This window comes from Hyaena hyaena, unplaced genomic scaffold (genome assembly GCF_003009895.1).
Source record: "Hyaena hyaena isolate Hyena2069 unplaced genomic scaffold, ASM300989v1 scaffold_4, whole genome shotgun sequence".
Lineage (NCBI taxonomy): Eukaryota > Metazoa > Chordata > Mammalia > Carnivora > Hyaenidae > Hyaena > Hyaena hyaena.
The window spans coordinates 371,773-388,446 of NW_024080636.1; positions in this window are offsets into that span (position 1 = coordinate 371,773).

Sequence of the window (16,674 nt, forward strand, 5' to 3'; positions counted from 1 at the left end):
CAAGCTTGTTTCTGGCTTAACTGTCTGGAGGGAGATGGTCCAGATCCAGTAGAGCAGCCCTGCTTTCCTTTATACACACTTTCCAATTCTGGACAGAGTGGTGGCTTCGGCTCCCACCCTCGCGTGTGCGTCCCAGCCTGGGAGCTGCAGAGAATGGCAAGAGAAGCACATGTCCTTTCCTGTTAAGGGCATGAGCCAGAATGGCCGGTCACTTCTGATCGCATCTCACAGGCCAGGTCTTAGTCACGTGGTCACAAGCAGCTCCAAGGGACGCTGGGAAAGGTAGTCTTCAGCCACATGCCCAGCCTCAGCTTCAGAGTTCCCTCAGTAAAGGAAGGAGGAGAATGGAGACCAGGAGCATCTTTGGCACAGAGGGAGGGGGATGGGGAGAGAGCAGCAGAATGACGAACGCAGTCCTAGGCTCCTCCTCTCAAGTTCAGAGCTCTTAGACGCACCTGTCCTGCCCCCGTCCACTGCCAACCCAAAGCTGGGGGGCAGTGAGAGCCTGCGGTTGAAGGAGGGGTGAGACACCGCCCTCCTGAGGCCCCCACAGATGTTCACCCAACGATGCCAGGATGCGAGCCTGCCTGTGGACGGTACATGTTTGTGTGTGCGTGTGTGTATTTATGGGCATGTGTGCATGCTTGGTGTGTACCTGTATGTGTCTGTATTGGGGTGTCCTTGTAAATATATGCTTCTGTATGGGTGTGGGGGCAGGGCCCAGGCCTCCCCTTCCCTAGGACCTGGGGCCTGTGGCCCGGGCTCCTTACAACTCCCCCAAAGTGACTGAGGCACAAAGCCCTTGGGGAGCCTAGAAAGCAAGGCTCAAGGGGATGCGGGGTCTGTCTGTCTGTCTGTCTTTCAGTCCAAGGAATGAGAATCCTCCTGACCTGAGGGCTGAACAGCTGAGAGCTCACTACCTCCCCAGCCTGTTCTGATCCCAACCATGTCCTTCCGTCCCATGCCACCTAGCCTCCAGCCAGGACTTTCTCCGGGGGTCTTGGGGTTTCCTGATGGGCCAGGAGGGGAGGGTGTCTCTTCTACCAGAGAAATGTCTGGCTCAGGTGTGGTCTGAGGAGCCGGCCGCAGAGCTGGCAAGCAGGAAGCAGGTGGAGGGGCCTGGTGGCTTCCACTCTCCCACCCCAGGGAAGTCTCTGGGGTGCCCCGAGGGAAACCCTCCTTTGGAGTTATAGCAGCCCCCCAATCCCTCTTGGATCTGAGAAGTGGCAAAAGAGGTGAGGATGTGCCTGTGGCTCTGGTCCAACCCAGGCGGGGGGCTCCTGAATCGTGCCTGAGTCTCAGCGCAGGGCCTCCCTCCTGGAGGGCTCCCTCACTTCATGCCCCTGGTACCCTCGGCTGCTATGGGGATGCCCCCTCCCCAGGCTGGCAGGGGTCTCTGGCCTCCAGTTCACCAGCTCCAGGGCGGGAGAAGGAAGAGGGGAGGAGCTCAGCTCTGCCAGCCCCCACCTTCCCTCTTAGACCCAGAACCCTGTTCGTGGTCACTGCCAAATGGAGACCTGACCGTTGGGTGGAGAAAGCAGCCATCAGAGGGGTGTGGGGTGGGGCTGAGTCATGGGGTTGAAGAGTTTCACGTATACTCACATTCATACACTGGGAATTCTTGGGGGGTGGGCAGGGGAGCCCTGGGCCACTCCTCCATTATGAAAGGAAGCCAAACTGTGAATGTGTGGGAGCCAGTACACTGCTGGCCCTGTCGCCATAACCAGGTGTCTTTCCCTGGGAACCACTTGGCCCTATGACCTCTAGGCTCGTGAGGCTCAGCTGGCCCACAGGTCATGTCGGTTCCCAGGGGCAGGAGTGGGAGGGCTTTGGGGACAAAGGTGACAGTGGGGGAGGGGAGACAGGACTTCCCCAAGCAGAAGGCAGGGCCCTGGGAAATGTATAATTTAAGGACGCCAATGATAATAGTATTATTTTTTTTGTAAGGGAAAATCAATATGTACATTCTGAAATCATTTTCTCTGTAAATGGTTGGATTTCATTTCACCCTTAAAGGGATGCTTAAAGGAAAAGATAATATTAATAATAAAAACAGCTACAAAGTCTGAAAGGTGCGCGTGCGGGGCCAGTTTGGGGGCACTCTGGGTCAGGGAGGGATGCGGGGTGAGGGCGGGGGGGCTCTGGTCTTCCTAAACACTACCTGGCTGCCAGCGCTGGGCCCACGGGGTGTGAGCCTTCACGCAGAGGGAAGGCTGCTGGGAAGCAGGGGGGCGTGCCGAGCCCCTGCCCTGAGGGAGGCACGCGCACCCACACGTGCTCGCACCCACTCACTACCGGGGGAGCACCCTCCCCTTCCCCACCCCCACTGGTGGAACTGGCTTCCGGCTTCTCCGAAGGAGGGCCGCAGAACGGCCCACGCCCCCGCTCCTGGGTGGACCTCTGTCATCGGAGCTCCGGATGAAGGCTGGATGACATCCTCTGATGTCTCCGCCCTTAGGGGAGCGGTTCTCCCTCAGTCCTGACCCCAGGTGTCCAGACAGACCCTCCTGCCTCAGTGCTTTTCCCCTATTTGCCAGTCACAGGTCCCAGGTCCGTCCTTTCCTCCCTTCCTCCCTCCCTTACTTCTCTACACCCAAGGTGGGTTTCGAACCTACCACTCCAAGGTCAAGATCCGCAAGTCCCACCTACTAACCCATCCAGGTGCTCCCTGTCACAGGTTAAGGTCACACAGCCACTTGCTGGCAGAAGAGGGACCGCACCTGGATTCCCAACACTGGTCTTGTCACCAGCCCTTTGGGGCAGATGAGGATGGCACTGTCTCTCCCCTGGACTTGTGCTCTGATGGTGCCCGGGGCCATGGAATGTGAGGGCCTTCCTGGAGCCTTCCATCTAGGCCCGTGGACAATGGTATTGTTCTCGGGAAGGAACCCTGTGGGTATTTTCTAAGAACAGTCTCAGAGATGATGAGAGGGGACACACTTTGAACTCTACCTCAGTGCCCCGTGGGGTGGCTGTGTAGCCGCCCTGTTAGAGGGGGAGACTGAGGCTGGAGACAGGGAGGAGAGACAGGTGTCAGTGGCCGCTGCAGGGGCTAATGTCCCCTGAGCAGCCACAAGGTACGCAGTGTGTCACCTGCATAACTCAGATGTGTGGACTCCGGCCACGTTCCCAAAGCCCAGGAAGGCACCCGCTGCAGGTGCTTGGGGTAGGTGGGATGGGGTGGGGAGTGTAATTCCACAGGTTGGGGAAAGAGTGGAGGAGGTGCAGACATCCCACCTGGCCAAAAGAGGGTGATGGTGACCCCTTGCCATTTGAGACCAAATGTATAACCCTTAAATCATGTCCCAGAGTGAATCATCTCACCACAGACATTTACAGATGTTATTTATTGTCTACTCTGTGCTGTACTCTGGGCTAAGAGATCTCCCTCCCCATCATTCCCATTTTACAGCTGTGGGGAGAGAGGCTTGGACATGTTAAGGCAGTGAATGCCACACTGTCACCATCCATGGGGGGAGGGGGGGCAGGGAGAAGGCTTCTAGAAGGCAGGACACATGAGGATGGTGGTGATGTCCACACTGATATTCAAACACCATCCGGGCTCCTAACCTAGCCAGGCGTGGTGCCAGGTGAGGGACACTGAGTGAAGACAGTCCCTGCTGTCAGGAGGATTGCCATCAGTGGGGAAACACCAACAGTTAAGTGCCACCTCAGTACGGTGAGGTGAGGGCTGGCGTGAGGTCATCAGAGCCTAGGAAGCCGGGCCATGAACATCTGAACATCAGATGTGACTGTCTCCCTCAACTGGCCATCCAGGGAGGTATGTGGGTACTGGTGGGCTCCGTGGCCTTGGAGGGGGCTCATATTCTTTCCAGACACGATCTTTCTATAAAAAATGGTCCATAGAGAGCTTTACGGCATCCAGAGGATAACATAAAATAAAGGCAAGTGGTTTACAACCTGTAAAGCTCCATCAGGATGGGGAGACCAGAGCAAGCCCGGTGACTGGGCAACACAACCATTGAAGTGCTTCTAGAATTGCCTTGCAGGTTGGGGCTTGAGCTGTGGGCAAACTCCTAAATCCTAGGTGGCTCAGTCGGGTAAGCATCCGACTCAATTTTGGCTCAGGTCACGATCTCATGATTCGTGAGTGTGAGCCCTGCGTTGGGCTCTATGCTGACAGTGTGGAGCCAGCTTGAGATTCTCTCTTTCCCTCTCTTTCCCTCCCCACCTCAAAATAAATAAACTTAAAAGCAAATCCTGAAGCCTGTCATCCCGGAGCCCACTGGGAGTCCCCACCCGGGCACCCCACATCACGGGATGTCCATGCATCTGTAGTTACAGTTCAAAGCAGTGAAAAGCGTTCCCCGGGGGCCAGCTCTCTGGCCAGCATCCTTGACCCCTCTTGTGCTGTTCTAGGGAATTCCCAGACGCTCCGTTATAGCAGGAAACTAACGCTTTTCAATTACAATCACTTTTTTAAGTTTCATTTTGTACTTTACTCTATCAAATATTTATTGCTTCAACACAAACCGCCCTGAAATTTAATAGGCGGCACAACAATTTATTTGCTGACGGTTCCACGATTCGATCTAGGCTCAGCCAAACAGTTCCGTGTAGCAGCTCATGGGCAGCCGCTGCTGCAAGGATGTGCCCACCTGGTCAGGCCTGACCTGATTTATCGGGGACAGAGGAAGGGATAATTCACAAAAGAGTGAGCCTGTCAGCCAGTCAGTGCTTTTGCAACAGATGCGCGAGGCATTAAGACAAACGCTCCATGGGGCGCCTGGGTGGCTTAGTCGGTTAAGCGTCCGACTTTCGCTTAGGTCACGATCTCGCAGTTCGTGGGTTCGGGCCCCGCATCGGGCTCTGTGCTGACTGCCAGCTCAGAGCCTGGAGCCTATTTCGGAGTCTGTGTCTCCCTCTCTCTCTGACCCTCCCCTGCTTACGCTGTCTCTCTCTCCTAGAAATAAATAAAAATATTAAAAAAAAAAAAAAAAAGACAAACGCTCCTACTGAGACAAGGCTTTGGGAAGGACCTCACATCACCGCTGAGGTCTTCTGCCACAAAAACATTGCTTGACTCTCATCTCAAGGGAGCATCACACAAGTTCAAATGGAGGGATGATCTGTCCCCAAACCTGACCTCTCGTGTGCTCCTAATTTCCTGCATTTGCAGGAAAAGTCCAGCCCTACATGGGTACCGCAAACCGCCTCTCCAACACTGAGAGCTACTAGAGACAACACATCAACAGTGTCACAAGTGCCACCGTGGCCATAGCACATGTCCTGGTTGACCCCATCATCCCGGCCGCCCAACATGTTGCATGAGCCCAGCCAAGAACAGAAGAGCTTCCCGGCCGAGTTCAGCCCACACATAAATCCAGTCTCGTGATTTATAAATCCAGTCAGTGCTTTAGCCACTCGGGCTGGTTTGTTACACAGCCTGACTGTGGCCATAGGTGACTGACACAGTTTGCTTTCAGTTAATGACAGAAAACCCAACTCAAATGAAGAAAGCAGTGGGGTTTATTGGCTTGCTGACAGGTTAGTTTAGTAACAGGAAAGGCTTCAGGTACAGCTGGAGGTGGAGCTCACTGCCACACTGTCGTCCAGCCCTCTCTGTGGCTCAGGTCAGCTCACTTCCTATCTTGTGCTGTCCCTATTCTCAGACAGCCTTAACCTTCATGCCTGCAAGATGGCTGCAGCAGCTCCAAGCCTCACGGCATTTCATCTTGGGTACTTAGCACAGAAGACATAGAGCTCTTCTCCTCTAAAAGTCCTGGGCCCCCATCTCATTGACTTGGAGAAAGTCATGTGATCGTCCCTGGGCCAATCCTGGAGACTGGAGAGGGGATGGGTGAATATGCTGATTAGCCTGGCTCTACCTACCAGAGGAAGGAGGGTGCTCAAAAGAAGTGTGGGGCACCGAGGACACCACTGGCGCAACCTTAGTTGCCTCCATCAGGTCTTTCACCAGCCCCTGGCCAAGTCCATCTCTTGCATCCTCATCTGCGAAATGAAGACCTTCATGGGACAGACCTCTAGAGCGGTTGTGAGGGCGCTCAGAACTTGGAACAGATCCTGGAGAATCGGGAGAGCTTCAAAAGTGGGAGCGATCAGGGGCGCCTGGGTGGCTCAGTCGGCTAAGCGTCCGACTTCAGCTCAGGTCACGATCTCACGGTTTGTGGGTTCGAGCCCTGCATTGGGCTCTGTGCTGACAGCCAGCTCAGAGCCTGGACCTGCTTCCGATTCTGTGTCTCCCTCTCTCTCTGACCCTCCCCTGCTCACTCTGCCTCTCTTTCTCTCTCTCTCTCGGAAATAAATAAAACATTAAAAAAAATTCAAAAGTGGGAGCGATCATCATCATGACTATGGCCGCACCATCCATTTCCTCAATGCGTCTGACACACGGGTCACGCATCCCTTCTCCAGCCTCTGTGACTTCCTCTTCCTCCTTCCTGATGTCCCTTCTCGGTTGCCTTCCTGGGATCCTTTTACTCCATGCACCCCCTCAATAAGGGGACTCCCCACGGCTTAATCCTGGGCCCCCGGCTCTGCCTACTGTTCTGCAGAGGTAAGGCTGGCTCAGTTTCTCCAGAAAGTCCTCCCCACTAAGCATCCACCCCATGGATCCAACTACTTGTTAGATTGGTTCCCAAGGTGTCAAGGTCACCTCAAACACCATGTGACCAAATGAACCCAAGCTTCCCTGCCCCCAGGGCTGTTCTCTCTGTTCTGTATTCTCCATCCCATAGATGACACCTCATCTACCCATGCAACAGCTGGAAGTCTGAGAGCCATCCTTGAATTCTCCCTAATAGTAGCTACCACTCATTTAGTGCCTACTGTATGCCAGAGACTGTGTTCTATGACTGCCCAGGGCCCAAATCTCAGATCCCCACTTGATAATCACCTGACCCTGGATGTGTTCCTTAGGCTTAAGCCTTTGATGACTCCTACTCAAAGCGTTAGTTGCTGTGGGGCTTTAAAGATGCATGAAAAGCAGCTGGCACAGAGCTGGGCACATAGTAGGCACTCAGTAAATGCTGGCTGCAGTGGACATTTACAGTTCCTCTTCTCGGCATCTCTTCCTACCAGAATTTCTTAATTGTGTGTTTTGGTGGGGATTGACACGCATGTACGTGCACACTCACACATGCACACACCCAGCTCCTAAGCTAGCCCTGAAAGGTTCCACCAGTTTATCCATTGCCTGGTCAGGGTGATTACTTTAGGGATGGACAAGTGGCCCATTCCAGACTAGTGATACAGAAGAAAAAAATTGCTGGAAGCTTCTGGAAAAGAAGTTCTTTCTTCAAGAATGATGGGGAGGGGCGCCTGGGTGGCTCAGTCAACTTGAGTGTTGAGTCGGTTGAGTGTCTGACTTCGGCTCAGTTCATGATCTTGTGTTTCGTGAGTTCGAGCCCTGCAACGGGCTTGCTGCTGTCAGCACAGAGTCTGCTTCAGATCCTCTGTCCCCCTCTCTCCTGCTCTCCCCAAAATAAATATTAAAAAAATAAAAAAGAATGATGAGGAAAGAGCCCTCATCACCAGAAATAAAAGGAGATGGGGGAGCATACAGCTGATAGCATGGGCTGGTGTGGAACTTCACCAAAAACCCACACCGTTAGGACTTCTCAATTACACGAGCCAATACATTCTCTTTGTGAAAGACGATTTGAGCTGGGCTTTCTGCTCTTTACAACCAAAAACATTCTAACTCATCTCAAGAAAACCTCATGAGTTCATGCATACTCTTCTCTTGTCCCAGAACCTTCTGCCGCCATTTTGTTTCTAACGCTTGCTCACTCTTTCACCCTCACGTGTCAGGTTCTCCAGGAGGCCTTGCTGGGAAGACCCCCACCTCTCCCTCCCCACACCCAGATTAGGCGCTGATCCTCTGGGGTCCCGTTATTTCTCAGATGTCTGTAGTGCTGCCCTTTCCATGTGGTCTTAGGCTGGCCTGCTTTTGTGTGTTGCCTCCCACACTTGGAAGCAAAGTTCCTGGCACAACTCAACATTTATTTTGGGAATGAGCAACAAGTGATTGCCACTAATAAGTGGAGGCACTGGGATTTGAACCCAGGACTGTCTCCTATGCTGTTCAATACCCCCCACTTCCCAGAGATCCTGCCCCCTGAACGCCTGCCCAAGCACTGGGGTTCTGTCTCATACAACCTACCTGTCCATCTGAGGGCAGTAGGTGTTCTATGGCCCAAACTTCCTCCCCTGCAGGGCCTTGCCCGCAGGATTAGCTGTGACCACGCCTCTTGGCTTGACCAAGACTTGCCACTTCCTTTGAGTATCACACTGGATCAGTCCTCATGCTGTAATGAGAACCTTCAGCATGTCCAGCCTGCCGGCCTTTCTGAAGACCCAGCATGCCTCATGCCAGGCCCCCGTTTGGATGCTCTGCCTTCTAGAAGTTCACCTGGGACAAGGCTAGGCCCTTATCCATGTGACCATCCATCAGCTAGTCAAAAATAGCTGTCTCCATTCCCTGATCTGCTCTGCTAGCCAGTCCACTGCTGTCCAGTAACAGGACTTTTAGACTCTTTGCCATTTGGTTCTACAAACATTGGCCAGGGTCTGGGGTGCAGGTTGGTGGTGGAAAGAAGAAACAACAAATTCTTGAGATTTGTAGGAGGCAGAAAACTTCCTGGCTCCCGTCATTCCAGCCCATTGTGACAGCGTCCTGAGGCAGACTCCAAAGGGGGGCACTCAGTTCTAGAAAGTTCTCATGGGGCACCTGGGTCGCTTAGTCTGTTAAGCATCCAACTTTGGCTCAGGTCGTGTTCTCACGGTTCGTGAGTTCAAGCCCCGTGTTGGGGGCTCTGTGCTGACAGCTCAGAGCCTGGATTCTGTGTCTCCCCCTCTCTCTGCCCCTCCCCTGCTTGCACTCTCTGTCTCTCTCAAAAATAAACATTAAAAAAAAGTAGAGAGCTCTTGAAAGTTTCCCATGATCTCCAGCATTTACAGCAATCTGATTAGGATGCTTAGAAGCAATTTCATTGCTGCAAATCAGATTCATCTCTCAGGAAGCCCTCATGCTAATGCAGTTAGGCTCCCGACCCCACTTCATGACAATGAGGTTTTCTAGTTTGTCACCCCTAGCCCCACCCCCCATATCCATGTCTCCTCTTCTGCCCCTACTTACCTTTCAGCTCAACCCTGCACTCACTCACTGACTGCAGGCTGTGTGACAGTCCCCAGGGAAGATACAGAAATGGAGAAGACACATCTGCTGCCCTCTAGGAGCTCAAAATCGATGTGCACGTAGGCCGGGGTTTCTCAACCTTGGCGCTAGTGGCATTGTGGCCAGATAATTCTGTGTGTTGGAGACCTGTCCTATGCATTGCAGGGTGTTAGCAGCATCCGTGGCCCCTACTTAAGAGACGAGTCTACTCCCTCAAGTGTGACACCCACACACGTCCCCAGACATTGTTAAATGTCCCCTGGAGTGCGGAATCGGTCCCAAGGTTAAGGACCACGACGATAGGTGTGTACAGCCATTGAACATCTATTGTGTACATGCCAGGCACTTTGCACCCATTACTTCATGTAATCTACATGGTATTTGGGGGGTGGTTACCAGGCTGCAAGTTGGTGGGGGTGGGGAGGCTAGGATTTGGGGAGATCAAGGGTATAAATTGCTCAAAGGCACACAGCTCCCCGTGGGATTTAGGACTAGGGCCTCCCCACCACCCTTCACACGGTGCCCTGCTGCCTCCTAGTGGGAGAGCCAGGCATGCGCAACTGGAGGTGCCGGCCTGCCTTCCCACTTTCCCTTCCTTTCTTTCTTCCAACCGGACACCAGCTGGGATCTGAGGCAGCATATAAAGTATATGCCGCAGAATGGAAGGGGGTAAATATATAAAATAGAATCACAGAACATTATAGAGAGAGAAGAAAAGCAAGACTAGGAAATACACAAAATGCTGAAGGCAATGCTAGGCCTACCATTGAAGACTTGTGGTGCCCGGCTCTTCTCCCCTTTGCAGATGAGGAGACGAAGGTTCCAGAGCTTGCACACGACATGGCGGAGCTTGGGAGACGAACACTTCTGGAGCCTCTGTTGCCCGCTCAGTGGGGCTGGGTGTAATTTCCTCACCTTTGTGTCCCCGGCACTCTGCCCAGGCCCTGAACCCCCGCTGAACCTGACGTGGTGTGCGTGTAACAACTCGCCCTCCCTCAGGCGGCTGTCTCCCAGGCCTCACGTGCATCAGTAGTAGTGGGATGTTGATTTCCACCCACCGGCACGTCCGCCGTCAAGGCCCCAAAGACCCCCTCACTCTGGCAGACCAGGTCTGTCCCCCTCCGAGTCGCCAAGGGCAGAGGCCCGCCGCTCTGTGTCAGTGGGAGGCTTTGCCAATGGGTGTCGTCAACACCCTTAGAAGTTACTGAGCACACCCTTGATTTCAGGTCAGGTCAGGATCTCACAGGTTCGTGGGCTCGAGCCCCACATCAAGCTCTGCACTGACAGCACGGAGCCTGCTTGGGATTCTCTGTCTCTCTCTCTCTTACTCCCACATGCACTTTCTCTCTCTCTCTCTCTGAAAAATAAACATTAAAAAAATATCATAGGGGCGCCTGGGTGGCTCAGTCAGTTAAGCATCTGACTTCGGCTCAGGTCTTGATCTTGTGGTTTGTGGGTTCAAGTCCCACATCAGGCTCCGTGCTGACAGCTCAGAGCTTGGAGTCTGCTTCGGATTCTGTGTCTCCCTCCCTCTCTGTCCTTCCCCTGCTCACATTGTCTGTCTCTGTCTCTCAAAAAATGAATAAATGTTAAGAAAAATATTTTTTATATATTTATATACATTATATATTATATTATATATTATATTATTTTATTTTTATTTAATTATTTATTATTGATTATTATATATTAATATATTATTACATATATTATATTATATAAAAAAAGAAGTTACTGAACACAGACCTGGATGGTTCTGGGTTTCACCTCACTGATCTGAGAAGAGGGGCTTCGGGCTGCCTGTTTCTGCTTGCTCTTCTGGCTGATTTCCTCCTCTGATCATCTTCTGATGTGAGAATGGCTTTCCCATAACAGAGCCGTATTTAGAGAGAGTCCTCCCGTTCTCCAGCCCATGCTGGCTATAGGATTGCCGAGACTCCTGGGGGAGGAAAGGCTGTTCTGTCGATCAGCCCAGCGCAAGGACGTTGGTGGGTCAAGTTCCAAGACTCAGAGGATCAAGAACATGTGCAAACATCACAAGTCCTCCTTTAAACCACACTCGGGGTCATCTCAAGCTCTGTGCTTCCTCTGGAAGAGATCTTGTCTTAATCACCACGTTGCCATACGCCCCAGACTCTGACCTGGAAACGCAGAAATCATACCTTGCTCTCCCTTCTCCCTCTGCCAGTCTCCCCAGCCCAATCCACCCTCCTGGCAGGACCACTGCTCCGCCAGCCCACACAGGCTGCTGCGCAATTTGTCCAACGGTAGCAGCTGCTCCTTAGCAGAAGAGGGGAACCGAATGCTGCCGGATCTCGTAAGCATTTCAGCAAACCTGGAAAGCTGTCTCATAATTTTCTGGGTCTTACAAAGCTTTTTGTGGAGCGAGGAGAAGAGGCCAGCCTACAGGCCTCAGTCGGCCCCTGGAGGAGATGGAGACCATAATCAGCCCGAGTGGTACAGCCTCATCTGTAAAGTGGGTCACTGATATCCAATGGGATCAATGGGTATAAAGGATGTAAAGGGACATGACGGACATTTACTGAGCCACTGCTCTGGGCTGGGCACTGTATCAGCCTCCCCACCCTTCTACGTTCTGAACCTCACAGAGGTGGCACACATGGGAAGCTGGGGAGCTGGGCTCTGGGCTCGAAGCCTGCACATGGGCCAGGCCCGGCCCCTATTCCTGCTGCCTGCCAAGGGGAGGGTACTCGGTGAACGAGCTTACAGCCCCTGGCCCGTTTTCAACACCACCTGGCACTACATGGGCACCAAAGATTTCACAGGCTAATGGGGGAACCTCGCTCCTGTCCTGGGATATCAGGTTTTAGTCTGGTGAATACAAGATCGATAACATCTGATGACAGCAAACTCCATTAGGAGGGAGGCGGCTCTCTCTGAGAGTGATTTCCGGTCCCTGGTAGGCTCACATCCCGGAGCTTCGTGATGCAGTTATGGTTACTGCCAACTCCTCCATTACTCCATCAGCGCAGGTAAAAGGAGTGTCTGCACCTTTACTCCGCCATGGAGGGTTGGGAGGTGGGGGGTGGGCTGGAGTGAGCTTTCTGTCTCCTCCTTCAGTAGCCATTTCCCTCCCGTTCAAAGCAAGGAGCATTTAAAGAGGGTCTCAAGTTTGTAAGGCATCCTGCTGGGCAAAGTAGAGGGCTTGAGGCTAGAAAGACCCAGGCTGCTGCTGGTACTTACCCTCTCAGTGTCCTTTGAGCTCTGCAATGGGCGAGACTCCATCCTCTGCCTGGATCACCCCTGCCCCCCGCCCCCACCATCACCTGAACTCGCTAAGGCCTTAGTCATAGTTTTAATTCTCATTGCAGACATACACTTAATATATACCCAGATATACACTGCTCCCCTCTCCTTCCATCTCAGTTAGCATGAGTCAGTCTGAAGGCCTGATTGCTTAGGTACTTTAAGCAATCCTCATTTTCGAGTGTAGAAACCAAGACTCAGAGAGGTCGAGAACGTTGCTGAAGGACACCCAGCGGTCAGGTGGCAGAGCTGGGATTTGAACCCATGACGGACTCCAGACTAATGGTGCCAGCGCCTGAAGCACACCTCGCAGGCTGTCACTTCCCTCCCGGGAAACCTTAGCGCGCTCATGGGCCAGCTTTGGGTCTCACTCTGCAGCCTCCCTAGCCAGTTGGTGCTCACCCAACCTTCTTCTTCACTGGATCACAGGATCTTGTGGTTTCGAGAGCACGTGTGAAGGCTTCTCTTCCAGCACTCATCTGCGTACCTGTCTATCTGGCTCCCCACCCTGGACCCTGGCCTTGTTGGGCACAGGACCTGCGTGTTTGACATCTACGTTCCCACCTCTAGTCCTGGCTCATATTAGGTGCTCACTAAATGTTGAACCACACACAGCATTGATTTTCATGGTCATTCAGCAAAAATGTTGTGTTCATTTTGTTCCTGTATCTTGCCTTAGCCCTTGGGGGCCCAGACCCTTGACCACCGAGGCTTTCCAGGGCCAGGGTGGGGGGCTAGCTTGAAACTCCCTGAATTTCTACTGTGGAACTGGTGTTCTGGGTTTCCAAAGTCTGTTTGTGAGCCAATATTCCCGTGTACCTGTCCACGCACGAGAGAGAGAGAGAGACCCCTCATGATAATACAAGTCATCGCTTACTGTATGCTTACCATGTGGCAAGTTCCCCATGACACTTACATGCCCTCTCACATGTAATCCTCAACAGCCCAAGGAGGCAGCCCTTTTCTCTCCATCTCCAGCTCACAGATGGGGAAACCAAGGCACACAAAGCTTAAATCACTTGCCCCATGCCCATCATCACCCCACTGCCCCTTTCAAACTCAACTGGACTTGACTGACCTCTGACTTGGGGAAATGGTCTCCCTTTCCTAGTTCCTCTATCTTTCTGGAAAACATCCATTCATTCATCCATTCATTCCACAATTAAATGTCTACGGCTGGTATGAGTCAAGGCTGTGATGAACAAGGGCTTTCCTCTTTCTTGCCTTCCATCCATGACCGCACAATACACCATTGCCAACATCCAGACATAACTCCTGGGAGTTATGTCAAAGCTGCGATCCCATCCACCTGGCGGAGCCCTGACATTTGGGTCAGTGCTCCTTGCCAGGGGTCTCAGGCCTACAAAGGCACCATGGATGTGAGTGGGTGCCAGATGCCTACTCCCCTTCTCCACCCCTCCTCCCCCCACCATTGTCCTGGGAGCACTGAGAGCAGGAATGAGTGCTCAGAGTCTGGAAGCAAAGAAAAGACCCAGAAGAGTCTGGGGAAGCTCATCTGAAAGGCAGGCTCTCAGGGGGCCTCCCCCCTTCCCTCCTAAAAATAATATTCTATAGAGCAGGAGGGTCAGGAGGGGGTTGAAAGGTCACCTGGTCTTCCAGCTGGAAATGTCACCAATTAGATTTATTTGGGTCACAACATTATTTCTTTATCGAGCAAAGTAGGGCAGGTTGGAAGAGTGGAAAGAACACACGTTTTGGTGTAAGACACACGGGTTGCACCGCGAGCTTCTCAGCTGCCTGGCTCAGCGTCAGAGAAACTAGCAAACCTCTCTCAGTCTTGGGTTTCTCATCTATGAAACGGGGATAACGATGCCTACCAAGCAGGGCCACTGGGAGTAAACATTATACAGTGTTTGTGAAGGAGTCAGTCCAAATGGCTGGTACACCAGAGGTGCTTTATAAAGGCGGCTGTGAGTGCCGGGGCTGCCGCACTGGGAGTGCGGGCGAGAGAACTGCTGGCAAGCCGGTCCTGGGGGATTGAGACCCAGCCTAAGAGCCCAGGCTCCATGCCGCCACTGCTCCTGTCTTAAGCCTCCCTCCTTGAGGCCCCCAACTGGGCCCTCCCTTTCCCAGAAGCCCTTAGGGGTTCACCATGGCTTCAGTGCTGCCAGGCCCCCCATATCACAGGGAAGTCTTCCTTCATCTGAGTGCAGACCTTAAGCCCCTTGAAAAACAGGCTTCTCCGGGAACACGTGGAACATTCTCCTAACTAAGCCGGAGCAGGGAGGCAGCAGGACAGTGGCTCAGGCAGAAGCCCGAAGCCATGGGGGCCCTTCTCTCTCACACCCTGCAGGAGCAGTGGCTCTACTTCTGAAGACTTCCAGGATCTGAGCACTTCCTCCCTCCACTGCCGCCTCCCGGGCTTGAGCCCCTGTCCCTCCATCCCCGGGGTCTGCTACAGCTTCCTGACCAACTCCCCCTCCTTTAGCGCTTGGTGCATGCGGTTCTTCTCAAGCTAGACTGACCCTGAGACAATGGAATTCAGAGACCCTTTTCGTGAAGATGGAACGGAAAGGGAAGAGGAAAGCTCCTGCTCCTCCTAAAGCTGAAGCTAAAGCAAAGGCGTTGAAGGCCAAGAAGGAATGATGTCCACAGCCACAATGAAGAAGATCCACATGTCACCAACTCCGTGTGCAAGGGAGGCCTCCCTCCCACCACACTCCCTTCCCCGCATCCTCGCACCCGCAGCGGGGCTCCCAGCTCGCCTCACCACCTGTCAGCCCCCCACTAGAAGACACGACTTGATCTTTCTGGTCCCTGCCATACCCATGGCAGTGCCTTGCACGTTAGGGACCCCAAATGAGGACTTGTGAGAATCAGTGAGTGGGTAGGTAACTGCTCCTGAGTGCCCACCCCCTCCTGCTGGATGCCTTCTAGTCCTCACAGCAGCCCCAGGCGGAGGTTAGGAAACTTGCCAGCGGGCCAAAGTCTGTCAGTGGTGCAGCTGGATCCGGGGGTCCCCAGGCTCCTTGGCTTCACTCGGCACCTGGAGACGCCGTGGGGAGGAGCCTCACGGATTCCATAAGGCGTGGGTCGGGTCGTGCGCTCAGATCTGGTGAGAGACAGAGAAGCACACGGATACATTACACAGCGGTGCCCGGCAAATAACTGCGGCCACTAAATACGGATTTGTGGTTGGAAGGGTTAGGAGCCCCAACAGCAGTACGCAGACATTTCTGTGCGGCCAAAAGGAGGCGCCTGTGCCTGACACCCGATGAGGAAGGTGCTGGAAAAGACTTGCGGAGGCAACACTTGAGGTGGACCTTCACGGGTAGGAGTTTGCTGGGAGCCGAAGGGCCCGGGGAGCAGGAGGCGCACGGAGGGGTGACAAGAAGGCGATCTGAGAAAATGGACTCGAGGAGCTTTGAAAGCCACGACAGAGAATATTAGCAGTGTCAGAATTCCCCAGGTGTCCCCACGGCCCCAGCCCGAGATCAGCAGTCGGTGCGGGGGTCTGAGCTGAACCCCCTGACGGGCTACGGGGCTAGCGGCGGGTGGGAGCCGACCCGCCGCAGCCTGGTCGCAGGCGCGCGAGGCCGACCCAGGTCCCAGTCCTCCGCCCACTCCCGCGCGTGGCGCGTTCGTCTCCGGGTGGGCGGGGCCCTAACAGAACAGCCTCTGCAGACCGGTCTCTAGCGGACGTCACGCGCGGAGGCGGGGCCGAGCCCGCCTGAGGGGGCGTGGCCCGACGAGGCTCCTGGCCCCGCCCCGAGAGAGGCCTAGCACTTGAAGAACGGAAGTCCTTCCGCCTCCGTCCGCCCCCACGTTCCCTTCAGTCCCTCCCCTCAGCTCCGTGCGCAAGGTCGTGTCCCGGAAGTGAAGGGGCCATGTTGGTGGGTGACCCCGGGAAAGGTACCGGGCGAGAGGCGAACCCCGAGGAGTGGTAGCGCGCGCAGTCCGCGGGTGAGTGAGGGGAGGAGCGGGCGCCGGGGGCCCGGGGCTCGCCGAGCCTCTGCTCAGGGCCGCGGCTGGCGCCCCCCTCAACCTGGCCAAGCGGGGGTCTCGCCCAGACCGCTCTAGTTCTCCCCTGGGAGGCCTCTCCGGGGCCGCGCCCCAGCCTCCCGGGGTCTCCCCATCCCGCCTCGGCCCGGCCCCCTCCCCAGGGTCGAGGCAGGAACTGGGGACCGACCCGGGCTCAGTCGCCCAATCGCCGATCGACCTTGTCAGTAACACACCTCGCGTGACAAACGCCTCCAACCTCATAAAGCACTTTTCCTGTTGATTTT